This window comes from Styela clava, chromosome 8, assembly GCF_964204865.1.
Source record: "Styela clava chromosome 8, kaStyClav1.hap1.2, whole genome shotgun sequence".
Taxonomy (NCBI): Eukaryota; Metazoa; Chordata; class Ascidiacea; order Stolidobranchia; family Styelidae; genus Styela; species Styela clava.
Window position 1 is genome coordinate 20,748,310 of NC_135257.1, and position 14,784 is coordinate 20,763,093.

At 38.0% G+C, this 14,784-nt stretch overlaps 1 long non-coding RNA gene across 1 annotated transcript; it reads right to left on the minus strand.

Moving 5' to 3' along the window:
* Window positions 1-12,256: 12,256 nt before the first annotated feature.
* On the minus strand, window positions 12,257-13,823 carry LOC120343045 (uncharacterized). Its single transcript, XR_013477713.1, has 3 exons — window positions 13,480-13,823; window positions 13,183-13,258; window positions 12,257-12,604 (listed from the first exon to the last, which is right to left on the minus strand). It is a non-coding gene; the product is annotated as an uncharacterized LOC120343045 (long non-coding RNA).
* Between the last annotated feature and the right edge of the window lie 961 nt (window positions 13,824-14,784).

Genomic DNA, 14,784 nt, shown 5'->3' on the forward strand with positions numbered 1-14,784 from the left:
TCATGAGTATATCCACTAGATATATTTGAGTCATTTACTTGGAATGAATAATATGTTAATTACCGGTATGAATATTACTTACGGGACCGTCTGGTATAACATACATTATACTTGTAGTGTCATAAGGAATTTGCGATGATCCTTTTTTTTTATAATTTTTTCAATCTAAATATGAATGAGTTTCGTTGATTGAAATTTCGTGTAGTCCTATATTTATCGGCAATTGTGGAGGAGTATTGGGTTTTTTCCTTTTCCACAATGATGTAAATTGGTATTGCCTATTTCCTCACTTTGTCACAGAGCTGCAGCCTACAAGCCTAATATGGCGTAGTGTGGTGCGGATCGCGTTTACGAGACATAGATTTACACCCTCCAACCCAACACGCTGTTATCGTGACGATACTTGCACCAACAGCTATTTCAAGCACACTGCTATGGGGCACAATTGGGACTGTATCAACGTCTGGACGACGTAATTTAGTCCTCTATTGTTGTCCCAATTCGTTCCGCCATTCTGTGTTCCGGTGAATGCGAACACTGCATTTCTTGCTGCCTCCGGCCACTCTATTCTGAATTCGAACAAGTCCGCGGTGCCATCTGCTTGACATTTTCTTATTCGGTAAACCTTATTCGAGCGGGATATTTAGACATAACAAATAGATATGGCCTAGGTATATTTTTAAAACTAACTTACCTTGGCTCCCGGATTGGCCTGCTGGCTCGCTTCAATCAGCTTCTCGACGTAATCTCAAGGTTGTTTGCTCCAAAGCCACCAGATCTTGCAACATCATTTGTACCCAGCTCTAACAAGAGATAGTTGACGTCGGGGAACGACTCCGCAACGCCAGAACGCAGTTGACCACAGTCCAAGCAAATTGACAAAAGAGAAAACGGAGACGGAGAGACAACCTATGTTGAAATCGATGTACTAGGCAGATATTTTTTGATAGAGCGACATCTTCTCCATATTTCTCAGCAAAGGCTATTAATCACAAAACAGTAGCAACCAGCCTATATCAGCGTTTAGAAGATTTTATTCAGTTCAGTCCGTGTAGTCCTATAATTACCGACGGCTGTGTAGTCGTCTTGCCGTTTTCTCCTTTCTAACGATGATAAAAGAGGTCTTGCTTATTTCCTCTCTTTACACAAAGCTACAAGCATAGTATGGAATACAAATCACGATACATCAATTTACAGATACCAGCCCACATTGCCCCGTGTCGGTACTCGTGATCCAAAGGCTATATCAAGCACAGTGCTTGATCAGCACTGTATCGGCGTTTTAGAAGATGTAATCTAGTTCACTGTTGTTGTCCCAATTTGTTTCCCCATTCTGGGTCCTGGTAAGCGCAAACACTTCATTTCTTTCTGTTTCCGGCCACTCTATTCTGAATTCGAATAAGTCCGCGATGCCGTCTCCTCGACATTTTCCCATTTGTTAAACCCAAACAACTCGTACCGAATACTTTCGGCGTCTGTGACATTGAAAAGATAGACGAAGAAAGGGAACCTCGCAATGAACTGCGAAACGTTCGGGACTTGATTGATCAGGAACGAGTTGCAGGTGACACAATATTGTGAGACTACACATGTACAGAGGTTTGATGTGATACACTGGCTTTGTGTCCACGCGAAAGCACAAAAGCATGAGATAGATGTTGTTGCCGTAAGAACCCGACGACTCATATCTGGCGTAATGGGTACATGTGCTTTACGTCCATCCAAAAGCACGTCAGTATAAGATGGACTAAAAGTTTGTGCGAACGAGGGCGGATTAAAGTAATTGCTCTCATTTACGATACTTGACATAGCTAACGAAAGCTCACTATGTAGCGATGTAATACTCGATGTGATCCATCACTCCGCAAAGAAGGTAGTTAACAGCCGACATTCAATTCTTGTTTGCTTGCCGCTGGTGATGTTCTATAACCTCGCATGTTGACTGGAATGAAAAACTAATGATAGAGGCCATATTAAATAATCCCAAGAATGAATCAGCGGAGTGCAAAATCGAATGAACGATACTCACCTATCAAGAAAGTCACTTCGTCTGGAAACTCGCAGAGTTTACATTTACAAATATAACACACTAGCAATTTTGATTATTTTGTACACAACCTTAATAAAATACGATGTAGTCTGATGGTTGCGGGATAGACAGTGGTTGTAAGACCAAGGGATAACGTCATTTGAAAACGTATTTAGGAAGTCAAACTATTTACTCATTTGTCGCTCTACCCCTATGTTTGCCATGTGAACTTCAGTTCATGTTTTACATGGTTTGACTTGGTTCCTGAATAAATATCTGCTGCATAACAGAGATCAATTTGTAAAAATCGTCCATTTGTTGTCTACTAGTTTCTAAATTCTTTGATTACTCTTCTGAATCGCAATTTCTTCCTTTTTTTTGAGTGATGTAGAATTTGATTGTTTCTTCTCCGACAGCACTTTTGTTTTCTTTTGATGTAGCCTCTGTATACACGGGCATATCCAAATGACGGCTTGGTCTTGGTAAGAGATGTGATAGCGTCCACCATTCCTGAGCAAAAGGGTTGTGCTTTTTTCAGTTCCGTCAGTACGAATACTGCATTTCTTTCTGCTTCCGGGCACTCTGTTTTGAACTAAATAAGAGGGTCTGCTTGCACTTTTATGCCGCCTTTCACAAGTTGCTGACTGACCTTAGTCTGCAAATTGCGCCCTCGTGTCTTGCTCTTTGTTCCTGGGAAATAATTAAAGCCCCAGACAATAATTAAAATGGCGATTTGAACAGCAGGATATTACTTACGTTGTTTACATTCGGTGGTTGCGTCCACTATGCCAGGTTTCAGTGAGGTTCTCCGCTGATCTATCATGCGGCTAACTGCGCTAAAAACTCACTGCTGCTGCTTGCATGTATGCACAACACGGATCTTTCTAACTTGGCAAGCCTCGGGTATATACTGGAGTTTATTCTCCACCATTCAAGCAAATCTCGGTCATCATCCATGGCATGCCTTTGACTGATGTACAAGTCAACCTTATCTCGAACCGGAGCATCATCGTCATCATCCGCGTTTTTCCACTCAGCGAAAAAAGAACTCTTTCATTTTGCTGCAGGTGGAGAAAGGGTGCTGGTAGTGTGCGCCTCGTTCTCTTCGGTTTTCAACAGGTGTAGGCCTAGGGTTGACCAGGCCTAGGTTTTTTTCCAGGAGTGTGCGGACATGTACATGCACCTTTGTCAATTTCATCATTTTGAGTTCGTTGAAGGTAGGCCGCAGACACAGTGCAACTTTGTTCAACATATGTATTTTGATCCAAAAATGCCTGTGGCGCACAAACGCCAGTTGAGGATTATCCGTAGAACTGGGTGGCAGTGCTTTGCTTAGCTTCTCATTCCAGAGACAAACTAGATTCAGTGTGGTATATTTATGTCCTTCAAGCTCTGGTTGTGCTGCATAAAAAGGCTACGACCTTTTCCCATTCGTTGAAGGTTATTTGGACGGAAACTAGTTTTTCATAAGCGATGTTCCGTATCGCTACTTCTTCCGATAGAATTTCATGATTTACTAGGCATATAGTTTAGTTCTTGCTAAAACAACATATCTATATTTCTCAGTAACGGCTATTTTTATCACAAAACATTAACAGCCAGACTATATTCAGAACTGTATCGGCGTTCAGAAATTGTAATCCAGTCCACTATTGTTGACCCAATTTGTTCCTCCATTCTAGGTTCCGTTATGAGCGAATACTACATTTATGCTTCCGACATCCCAAATTTCTCATTTGTTGAAAGTATTTCTGACGATAACTCGTTTTTCATATGAGATGTTTCTAGTAGTTCTTCTTCCGATAGAACTTTATTGTCAGATATAAGATTTACTAGGCAGATAATCCTTGCTAGGACTGCAGCTCTACTTATCCGCAATTGAATAATCGATAGCATTCATGGTGACAATGTCTCGAGGCTGCGTAACAGCCTTCGATTCTTGAAAGTCGTTGATTTTTGCCTCCCGAGTTTTCCAAAGGTCTCGACGGCCGTCCTCGACTGTTCTTCCCTTTTTATTTGCGGGATAGCACAGGACTGGGTTCTATAAATTGTTTACCAATACTTAATATAGTTTGAATAGAATTAGATAGTTCTTTTACTGACGGCACTTCGTCTTCTTTTGTAGTTGCATCTGTATACACGGGCGAAACCAATTGGCGTTTAGGTCTTAGTAAGATATTTGAGTCTACTATTCTTGTGCAAAAAGGTTGCGCCTTTCTAAATTCTGCTCTGTGCAAATACCGCATTTTTTCCATCTGCCGGCAACTTCATTCTAAACTCAAATGAGTCAGCGGTACCGTCTCCTTTACACGAAATGCTTTCGACGTCCATGATATTTTCCCACTCGTTGAATGTTATTCGAACAAAAACTCGTTTTTCGTAATCGATGTTTCTAATCGCTACTTCTTCAGTTTTAGCTACAGTATTTACTAGGCATATAATTCTTGCTCGAGCAACATCCCCCCTACCCACGTCTCAGAAAAGTATAATCGATAGAGTCCATGATAAATAATCTCGCAGATAAATGACTATGCACAATGTTACAAATAGCAAGATAAATAAGACCATGTTGAGCACAAACAAAGACCATCATTGCATTTCGTATAGTACCATTTTATCAACAGGATCTATTGGATAGGGGTGTTTTCCATCAGTGAAGGTAATAATTAATAAAAAGGTCTAAAGAATATAAATCAGCTTTGACCCATGCTAGGAATTTATTAGATCGGTTGTATGAACACATTTCCTATGCAACTCAACCAAGGGTTCCACAAAATCCAGTTGATTTGGTGATGATTTAATTTTCATCTAATGCAAACTCCTTGCTGATTCCAAAATCAGTAGCCAGATTATATTCAGGACTCTATCAGCGTTTGTAAAATATTATCCAGTCCACTATTGTTGTCCCAATTGGTTGCGCCATTCTGGGTCCCGCTAGGTGCGAACACTGCATTTGTGGTGGTTCCAGCCCACTCCATTCCAAGCACCAATAAATCAGCGGGGCCGACTCCTTCACACCAAATCCTCCTCCCATCTATTTTCCCATTCGTTGAATGTAATTCTGACAAAAACTCGTTTTTCATACGCGATGTTTCTAGTAGCTACTTCTTCAGATAGGATCTCGCCGGTATGTCGTTCTGTATTTACTGTTAGTTTGTATCGCGTAATATCAAGATGAGCAAGGCCCATCCACCAGAATTAAAGAAGTTCATGGATAAAAGAATGGATTTGAAGTTGAATGGTGGACGATCCTTTACGGGTGTTTTGCGAGGATTCGATCCTTTTATGGATCTAGTTGTGGATGATGGAACAGAGCGCAGAAAAAACGGGACGACTGCAACTGTTGAAATGGTGGTTGTGTGTGGACATTCGATTTTAATGTTGGAAGCATTGGAAAGGATTCGATGATTTTAAATTGAACTATTCGAATACCACAAAAGAACCCGATTCAACAATCCTTTCAAGACATTTAAATTTGGCCTATACAGATATTCCGTACTGGATTGTCTCTGAATCATTATTACTGTAGATTGAGTGCTTCAAAGCTAAAACCGCCCGAAGATTCAATACATTCGCGTATCTTTTGTTTGTTTATTCCTGGTCCAAGCCTTGTTTAACAAGGATTTTTTTGTGATTTTTTTTTGCGTGTGTGCTGGTGGGTGGGCACATGATATTTCTCATGTTTTAAACTTTTTTAAAGGTTTTGCTCGCTCTCTAGAATTCTCCTTTTATATTTTGTGTGTATTATGGAGTCTTCAAAATAAATCTATCTATCAGATAGAATTTTATTGTCTGATACAAGATTTACTAGGCAGATAATCCTTGCTAAAACACCAGCTCTCATCTGCTTCCCGGCAATAGTATCAGCGGTAGACCCCATGGTAAATAATCTCACAGATAATTGACTGTGCACAATGTGACAAATAGCAAAATATCTGAACAAAATATATTTGACGCTAAATTTTTATATGATAAATAAGATCATGTGGGCACAGGATAGGGACACTGATTTTCGTATAGTAACATTCAGAAAGCACGAGTCGCATTTGATATTTACCTGATTTCTTCTGGCATTGTGATCCAGTGATCGGTACCGAGCGCTGACAGATTTTAATTAGTCAACGTTGGCAAATGGATTCATCTTCGAGATCTCTTCTAAGATAGTCTGAAACTGACGGCAAGGTAGACAGATAGTAGAGATAGAAATAGACTGATAGAGTTCGCCAAGCAATAAGCAAACCTCCAGGTGTGTGCAATTATAGGTATTACCATCAGACACCGACAGAAGGTGTCATTTAGGTGCACAGTGTTGGCTGTTGTATACGTATATGGTAAATCATCCAGGAAAGTTGGTGACATTAAAAACATTTGGCTTTGCATTCCTACATTTCTGTAAAGCTATATGCTCCCCAGTTATTTTCACATTGGAGTTGAAACGTTGAAGAATTCGCATTGAATTAGAGGTATTGTTGGGAGGTTTGTACTGTCATTATGCACAAGATGTTTTTTTTCCGCAAAATCAATCTTTTCCATTCTTTCCAGCATATCTCCCGAGTAAAGGTCTTTTTTCATTTCAAAATAATATTTGTCGCCATCTGGATGTCGTGGAACTCGACAAATAGAATTACCATTTCTCTTTCTTTTTTTTGCAACGCTCCCCTGCACTGTCGCAGTTGTGCGTTGCCAATATTGACCCAGTACAAGTACAAATCTTTCATATTGAAAGTAATCTGTAATAATTCCATTTGCTAAAAGCGACTGAAAATCAACACCAAATCCGTTGTTGTGTTTACTCCATAGGCTCATCGTATATTAAAACACTCGTATGCACATGGGCCTTGTTTCCAGCCGAACTCTGTGACTGGAACTCAAGGCGTGCAAGAATGTGATTAACCGGACCAATAATCTGATCGGGGCTCTCAACAATATATCGTAAAAATACAGATACAAAACGTAACCATGAGCGGTTGATGATCCATATATTAGAAGAATCCCTGCGGTACATCACAGTATGCTTTCATTGTTCTATAATGTTGCGAACGCCCGATGAAAAGGTTACATTGTTCGTCATAGTCAGCCAATAAATCCACGGGCGAACTGTCGTTAATGTCGTTATTTCTCTAAGGGTGGAGATCAAAAAGGTAGTTTAACCTCGAATCGGAGTTTAACTTTGGATCGGCGGTTTAAGTCCGGATCAAAAAGGTGGTTTAACTTTCTGTGACGTAAATCTCGACTTAAAATCGGCGATTTTTTAAACCTGGTCTGGAGGTGGTTTAACTCGGTTTGTCGAGTGCATTTGGATTGCGGCGCTTGTCGTGTTGGATGTTATCGCTTACCGTATAATCTATATTGTATCCTGGGGCGACAAAAGAAGTAGCAGGGAGCTCTGTACAAGCGTCACGACGAATAAATAATTGTATACCTGTGACTGAGATTTACCTACGATATCCATGTATCACTACTGCACTGTGCCCCGGTGTATGTATCTTGTCATCGGCTAATTCACAAGTCTGCAAGTTCCCGAAGTAGATAGCAGAAGGTTGACTGGATATTTTGATGTACACCAATGTAAAATCATATTGCATGTTATTGGTATGCTGTTTGCACAGATGTACGATATTTATGGTATTAATGATTATGACTCTTGCTATATAAAATGAAACTAGAATATTGTAGTACCGTGACCATGAATTTCACCAAATGCTAGATTGCAGGAATGAGTATATTGATAACTATTTATTGCCAATAACTTATCATGAATGCAATGGTTCATGCTATCATAACATTTCTTTAATGTAACATTGTTTTCTGATTTTTCATTTATTTCTACAGCTGTTTCAAATCAAGTAAACTGTCTGAGTGCCATGATGATGATCAATTTCATTAGCTCTATTGGAAGAGCAAATTTGTGAGTTTGACACTATTTAAATGTCATATTATTTGTATGTAAACTGTCCTAAATTCATGTTCGTATCAGCCTCTTTAGTATCAGATGTGACAAACTTTTCAAAATCATTCCCATTAGACATTTTTGTTACATGCAGGCAAAACTAGTGTCACATGATTTCAGAGTAGAGCAAAGTTGTTCGACATGCAATCACAATCGAAGACAAAAGAGCCTTAATTTAATATCTGAAAACTAAAAATACTCTACTGTTTTACTTTTCCAAATTCATATAATTAAATATACATTGGATTTTATGTAATTCAAAAATATAATTTCAGAATACAAAAAAATCTGTACAAATTCCAATACAAATTATACGGTTTTAGTCATTGCCTAGGTCGAATTTGCTTCTTTAATATCTAGCGCACTTCATCAATATACTATCTTTAACCCTGTATTTTCATTTATACTGTTCAGGTCATGAAGACAAACAACTGTTATAAATAGGATTATAGTAAAAGTGTTGTCAAGTCAAGGTTGCAGCAGTGCTGCAGTGCTTTATTTTACGACTTCGTGTCCAACAAATATGTGGAACCCGGTTAACTTAAGCTTAACAAACAAATAATTCTTGCATGCTAAAACATTTGAAGCAAACGTAGTTATGTCGATTTTTCGTCTCTTGGCGAGTCTTTCGCAGAAGAAATGAATAAAACTTTTAAATAGCAACGAAAGCAACAACTATGATCGCACCTGTGTCTGTGTGCATCTGTCTCAAACTAGATCATAACTACCATGTCAATTGGCCCGCGCAATTATTAATGAATTACATGTGGCCCTTAGACCAAAAAGGTTAGCCGACCCTGTTGTAGACTGTACCAGTAGTGGGAAGAATTCTATTTATGATAAAGTGTTATTATTTCGATATTTTGTGTAATGCGCGTCAGCTCTTCGTAGTTCTACCGCCCAGCTTGTTTTGCTTCGGCAAATTCAACGAAATACATCAAAAACCGACTTTGCAAAGACAGCAAATTACAACAAAATTGGGTTCGCGTTGTCATCGCCATGGGAATACGGGGTCAAAGAGCAACATGCCACGACGTTTTAATTAGAGATGTACCGATACCACTTTTGTCGCCGATACCGATACCGATCCGATACCAGCTAAAAACGCCGATACCGATACCGATACGCCGATACTACAAAAAGGCCGATATTACCGATATTCCGATACCGATACTATGTAATTATCACTCAATTAGGTATGCTGTGTAGGGCAGACGGGTTAAAACAATGGTCTTTGAGCGTTGTTCATAGTACACATTATTTCAGATCGAAAAAAAAGATATATCACATAATATGAAATTAATGTTTGGTATCCATATGCTGTAACTGATTAAGATACATTGTACAGTAACACTAGTAATCTCGGTGTTCAATTAGAAAACTCATAAGCCGGGATGTCCAATTTGAATTTAATGTTAATATCGCGAGCTTCGAATATCGTTATTCGTGTTTAAAAGAATATCGAATATCACCCACACATTCTAGTGCCGCCGTCCTACGTTCAAATTAAAAGCATTTTACAAATATTTTATGTAGTGGCTAATCGTAATCGTCGACGCAATAAGTCAAAGCCAACATGAAAGAATATCAATCAGCACCGACAAAAAGATGGCCCACCGATAACCGTTGTGGATGTTTTTTTACTCCACTATTTTATAATATTTTACAATTGCTATCATATATTTTGAGACAGTCTAGGGCTAGGCGGTCAAGTCAATATATCTATAAAGAAATCGTGCAGCTAAGCAGAATTAAAATTAATACCTGTGTAGTGGGATAATTGTGTCGGAATTTAGTTTATCGATGTCGACGGACTAAATGACACTCGTACTTGACGACAAACAGTCAGAATTTATACCCGTGCCAAAAGTCCATGTGCCGTTAATAAGGAAGGACCCCAATTCTACTGTATGATTTAAAACTGGGCGCCTGGTTGCTTTTCGTTATGTGTTGTGTTGATATATTTCTTCATAAAAACTATGTAATATTAAAAATGTCAATATAAAAATTTGACAGCGAAAATAGCCAAATTAGTTGAGCTAGTTTAGCTGATAAATAGCTAAAAACACGTGAATCCTATTCTCTCGCGGGGGTGGGGACATGTATGGCTCATAGCTCACGATCTCTCCAGACAAAAAATAAATTAAAAAGTAGTATTCCAACTTATCTTTTAAAACATTCTGGACCATATCAAAAAGGTAAATATATCGGGAATATCGGCCTTAATCTAACCGATACCGATACATGGCCGATACCGAAAAAATGGCCGATATTGCCGATACCGATACCCGATACCGATACATCGGTACATCTCTAGTTTTAATGAAATGCCTCGTGGCGTCGGACTTAAACCAGGATTAGTTAAGTAACCGCTAAACTAGGTTTTTGATCTCCGGTTAACTATCGAACTTAAACCGAGTTTAACTGACCCGTGATTAGTCTTAATCCAAGTTTAAGTTAAGTGAGGTTTTTGATCTCCACCCTAAGAGTCGATTCATAATCGCCATATGGCATTGCCACATCCTCAGCTATGTAGTGTAGTGTTTTTTTCTCTCTTCTCCTTTTTTTCTTTCAGTTGTTCAAGACCCACATCGACTAAATTGAGTTTAGGAATGAGTGAGAAAGAAGATATTCCGTAGTGTCCACCTTTTGCGTTGATTGCATGCGCTGAAGAATTCCATGTCTTCATCTTCTGCTTCCTTTTTATGTTGGGCACTACCGTACAAAGGTGCTAGTGTTCTATAGCCTTGTTCAGCATTTTTGCGCTAAACTGGGTTTACAGGTGAAGAGTTTGTCGCTCGAGACTTTCATGAACATTTTTACAATATGGAATGCATAAACCTTCACTGTTAGAGTTCATGATAGTGGCAGCACGTGTAAATTTTCCAAGAAACACCTTGCGAGATGGTGGCCAGCCTCATGGTTGTGTATTTGGTTCCACGGGCACAGCCATCGCTAAAATATTGGTAGGCATATTATCCTGGTTTTGTTATATTCATTAATTCCTTTTTGAATTAAATAAACCATCTCAACGTCATTCCAACGGATATTCTGTAGTGAAGCACATATCAGGAAATAAAATCCGTGATTTTGCGTAGCAACAGTAGCACTGTATTTCATTCTGGAAGTGAATTGAGCAATGATTTTGCGCATAGCAACAGTAGCCATGTGCTTTATTCTGGCAGCGAATGCGGGTATTTTCACTAAGGGTGGAGATCAAAAACCTCACTTAACTTAAGGAATCCTTTGCTATTTTGAGGGAAATTTCCGTGGTACGTCCAATTAGCTGGTACTTTCAACCATGCTGATGGTGGTAATAAATTTGCCCTTGGTTCTATTTGTTGAATTTTTTCCTCGTATTGCACTTGTATGGGGGTATATTGAGGAATTAATTCATTCAATTTCCGGAGCCATTGGGCTTTTACAGGGTATCCTTTTAATTGAGGTCGCGTCCAATAATAGTCTCTGTCCATCATTATCTCACTCATTTTTATTTTGTACGTCCCTTGAGTTAATTGACGTTCTATATTGTCGTCATAAGTTTCCAAAAATAACCGGGTTGTTATTTTGTGTTCTTGTTTGAATGGTAATATATCGGTACATACTTCTTTGCTTCCTCTGACATAAGATGATCTAGAGGTACATTGTATTGTTTCATTCAAAGCCTCCTCTTTTGTTAATTTGTCAAATAATTTCATATACCCTTGGTAGTGAGGAGTTACGTGTCTTCCTTTTGGTAATGGTATTTTTTCGTACCAACTCGAGTAGTGTCCTGCGCCTGGAAGACCTGTGTATACACAACATGTCTGCGGTGGACTAGTCCATGTTGTTACTTGTGGTATCTGGAATAGATTCTTGGGCGGGGCTTTTGTTGCTTTTGAAATTAGTGCGTCGTGCCATTCGTGTATTGTTGGGTTCCAAACGTCGTGTTCTATTACGTCTAGTAATAAATCTTGTTCTTGGAATATAACTTGCGTTTGTATCAGTTGTTGGTCCCTCTGTGACGCTTGGAATCGGCAAGATGTCTCAAAATTATACGGAGCTGCTTGTGAATTCGTGATTATCTTAAATTCTTTGATGGTATAGTTGTTTGTCAAGATATCCTCAAGATCTATAATTTCTTCGGAGGATTTTCGTTCTATAGTTGTACAATTATAACTTATAATTAAAAAATCCGTCCAGAGTTTGAAAATATACGATTTGAACATCGTCATGGCAGGAGTTAACAAGTTATATGGGTTATAAATATTAAATCAAATGTACTGACATTCAAGAAATGGAAAAAGTATAGAATCAATTCGAAAGAGGTGCTAAATTTTATCCTGGCTCTACAGCTTTGAGACAGATGCACACAGACACAGGTGCAATCATAGTTGTTGCTTTCGTTGCTATTTAAAAGTTTTATTTATTTCTTCTGCGAAAGACTCGCCAAGTGACGAAAAATCGACATAACTACGTTTGCTTCAAATGTTTTAGCATGCAAGAATTATTTGTTTGTTAAGCTTAAGTTAACCGGGTTCCACATATTTGTTGGACACAAAGTCGTAAAATAAAGCACTGCTGCAACCTTGACTTGACAACACTTTACTATAATCCTATCCATAACAGTTGTTTGTCTTCATGACCTGAACAGTATAAATGAAAATACAGGGTTAAAGATAGTATATTGATGAAGTGCGCTAGATATTAAAGAAGCAAATTCGACCTAGGCAATGACTAAAACCAATAATTTGTATTCGAATTTGTACAGATTTTTTTGTATTCTGAAATGATATTTTTGAATTACATAAAATCCAATGTATATTTAATTACATGAATTTGGAAAAGTAAAACAGTAGAGTATTTTTAGTTTTCAGATATTAAATGAAGGCTCTTTTGTCTTCGATTGTGATTGCATATCGAACAACTTTGCTCTACTCTAAAATCATGTGACACTAGTTTTGCCTGCATGTAACAAGAAATGACTAATGGGAATGATTTTGAAAAGTTTGTCACTTCTCGGTTACTTGAACATATCTGGGACAATACCAATAAGAAATTTACCTTGATAAAAGTATCCTCACATTATACGAATAATACAGATTATACACACAAACTAAAAATAATTTTCATTCAACAGCTGATACTAAAGAGGCTGATACGAACATGAATTTAGGACAGTTTACATACAAATAATATGACATTTAAATAGTGACAAACTCACAAATTTGCTCTTCCAATAGAGCTGATGAAATTGATCATCATCATGGCACTCAGACAGTTTACTTGATTTGAAACAGCTGTAGAAATAAATGAAAAATCAGAAAACAATGTTACATTAAAGAAATGTTATGATAGCATGAACCATTGCATTCATGATATGTTATTGGCAATATATAGTTATCAATATACTCATTCCTGCAATCTAGCATTTGATGAAATTCATGGTCACGGTACTACAATATTCTAGTTTCATTTTATATAGCAAGAGTCAGAATCATTAATACCATAAATATTGAACATCTGTGCAAACAGCATACCAATAACATGCAATATGATTTTACATTGGTGTACATCAAAATATCCAGTCAACCTTCTGCTATCTACTTCGGGAACTTGCAGACTTGTGAATTAGCCGATGACAAGATACATACACCGGGGCACAGTGCAGTAGTGATACATGGATATCGTAGGTAAATCTCAGTTCTGCTCATACACAAAATATAATTAAAAGGAATCTTTTGGGCACTGGCAGATCTAAATATCTGAAAATATATCATTTTTGTTAAAACATTTTGAAGTTTATATTACTGTATTAGGACAAGGAGTATCTGTTCGACGGTACCACTGCTTCTCAACGAAACTATACTAAAATACTGGGCCCTATGTCTGTTTATGACAAGAACCTATATAGCAATAGGCTACTGGTATAACTGTAGTCTACAATCTAAGCTAAAATAAATCTTCACAAAAACTGCTAAGAAAATTAAAAAACGCAAATACAGAAATATATCAATACGCTGGGTATGTATTTACCTTACTAGATTTATTATAGTATAGCCCAATTCCACGTTGTAAATAATTTTGTTCGGGCGTAGTACGGTAGGTACTAGGTACAGCACAGGTACCACCGCAAATGCTACATATCGCAGCCTCGTGGTACAGGTATACAATTATTTAATCGTCGTGACGTTTGTACAGAGCTCCCTGTTACTCCTTTTGTCGCCCCAGAATACAATATAGATTGTACGGTAAGCGATAACATCCAACACGACAAGCGCCGCAATCCAAATGCACTCGACAAACCGAGTTAAACCACCTCCAGACCAGGTTTAAAAAATCGCCGATTTTAAGTCGAGATTTACGTCACAGAAAGTTAAACCACCTTTTTGATCCGGACTTAAACCGCCGATCCAAAGTTAAACTCCGATTCGAGGTTAAACTACCTTTTTGATCTCCACCCCAAACGTCACATGTACGCTGTGCTTTCCCTGTTTATTGTTCGATTCAACGATTTGAATATGTGAATGTGGCTTTAAAATATATATTTTTTTCAATTTTTATTCGATGTACAGTAAAATTGGATCACCCACAGATTGAAACAGGATTTTTCATTGAGATTGCTTAATATATTGTGACGCAATAAAAATATTGCTTCAATGCGTGGTTCGCTTGGTGTGTTCTGGAATCTCTTCATTTTCAACAACACCTTTTTGGCCGGGTGTCGACATTTTTTTTCGCAGGAGATTGTTTAGATCTATTTCAATTATTTACTTGGAATGATTAATATGTTAATTACCAATATGAATATTACTTACGGGACCGT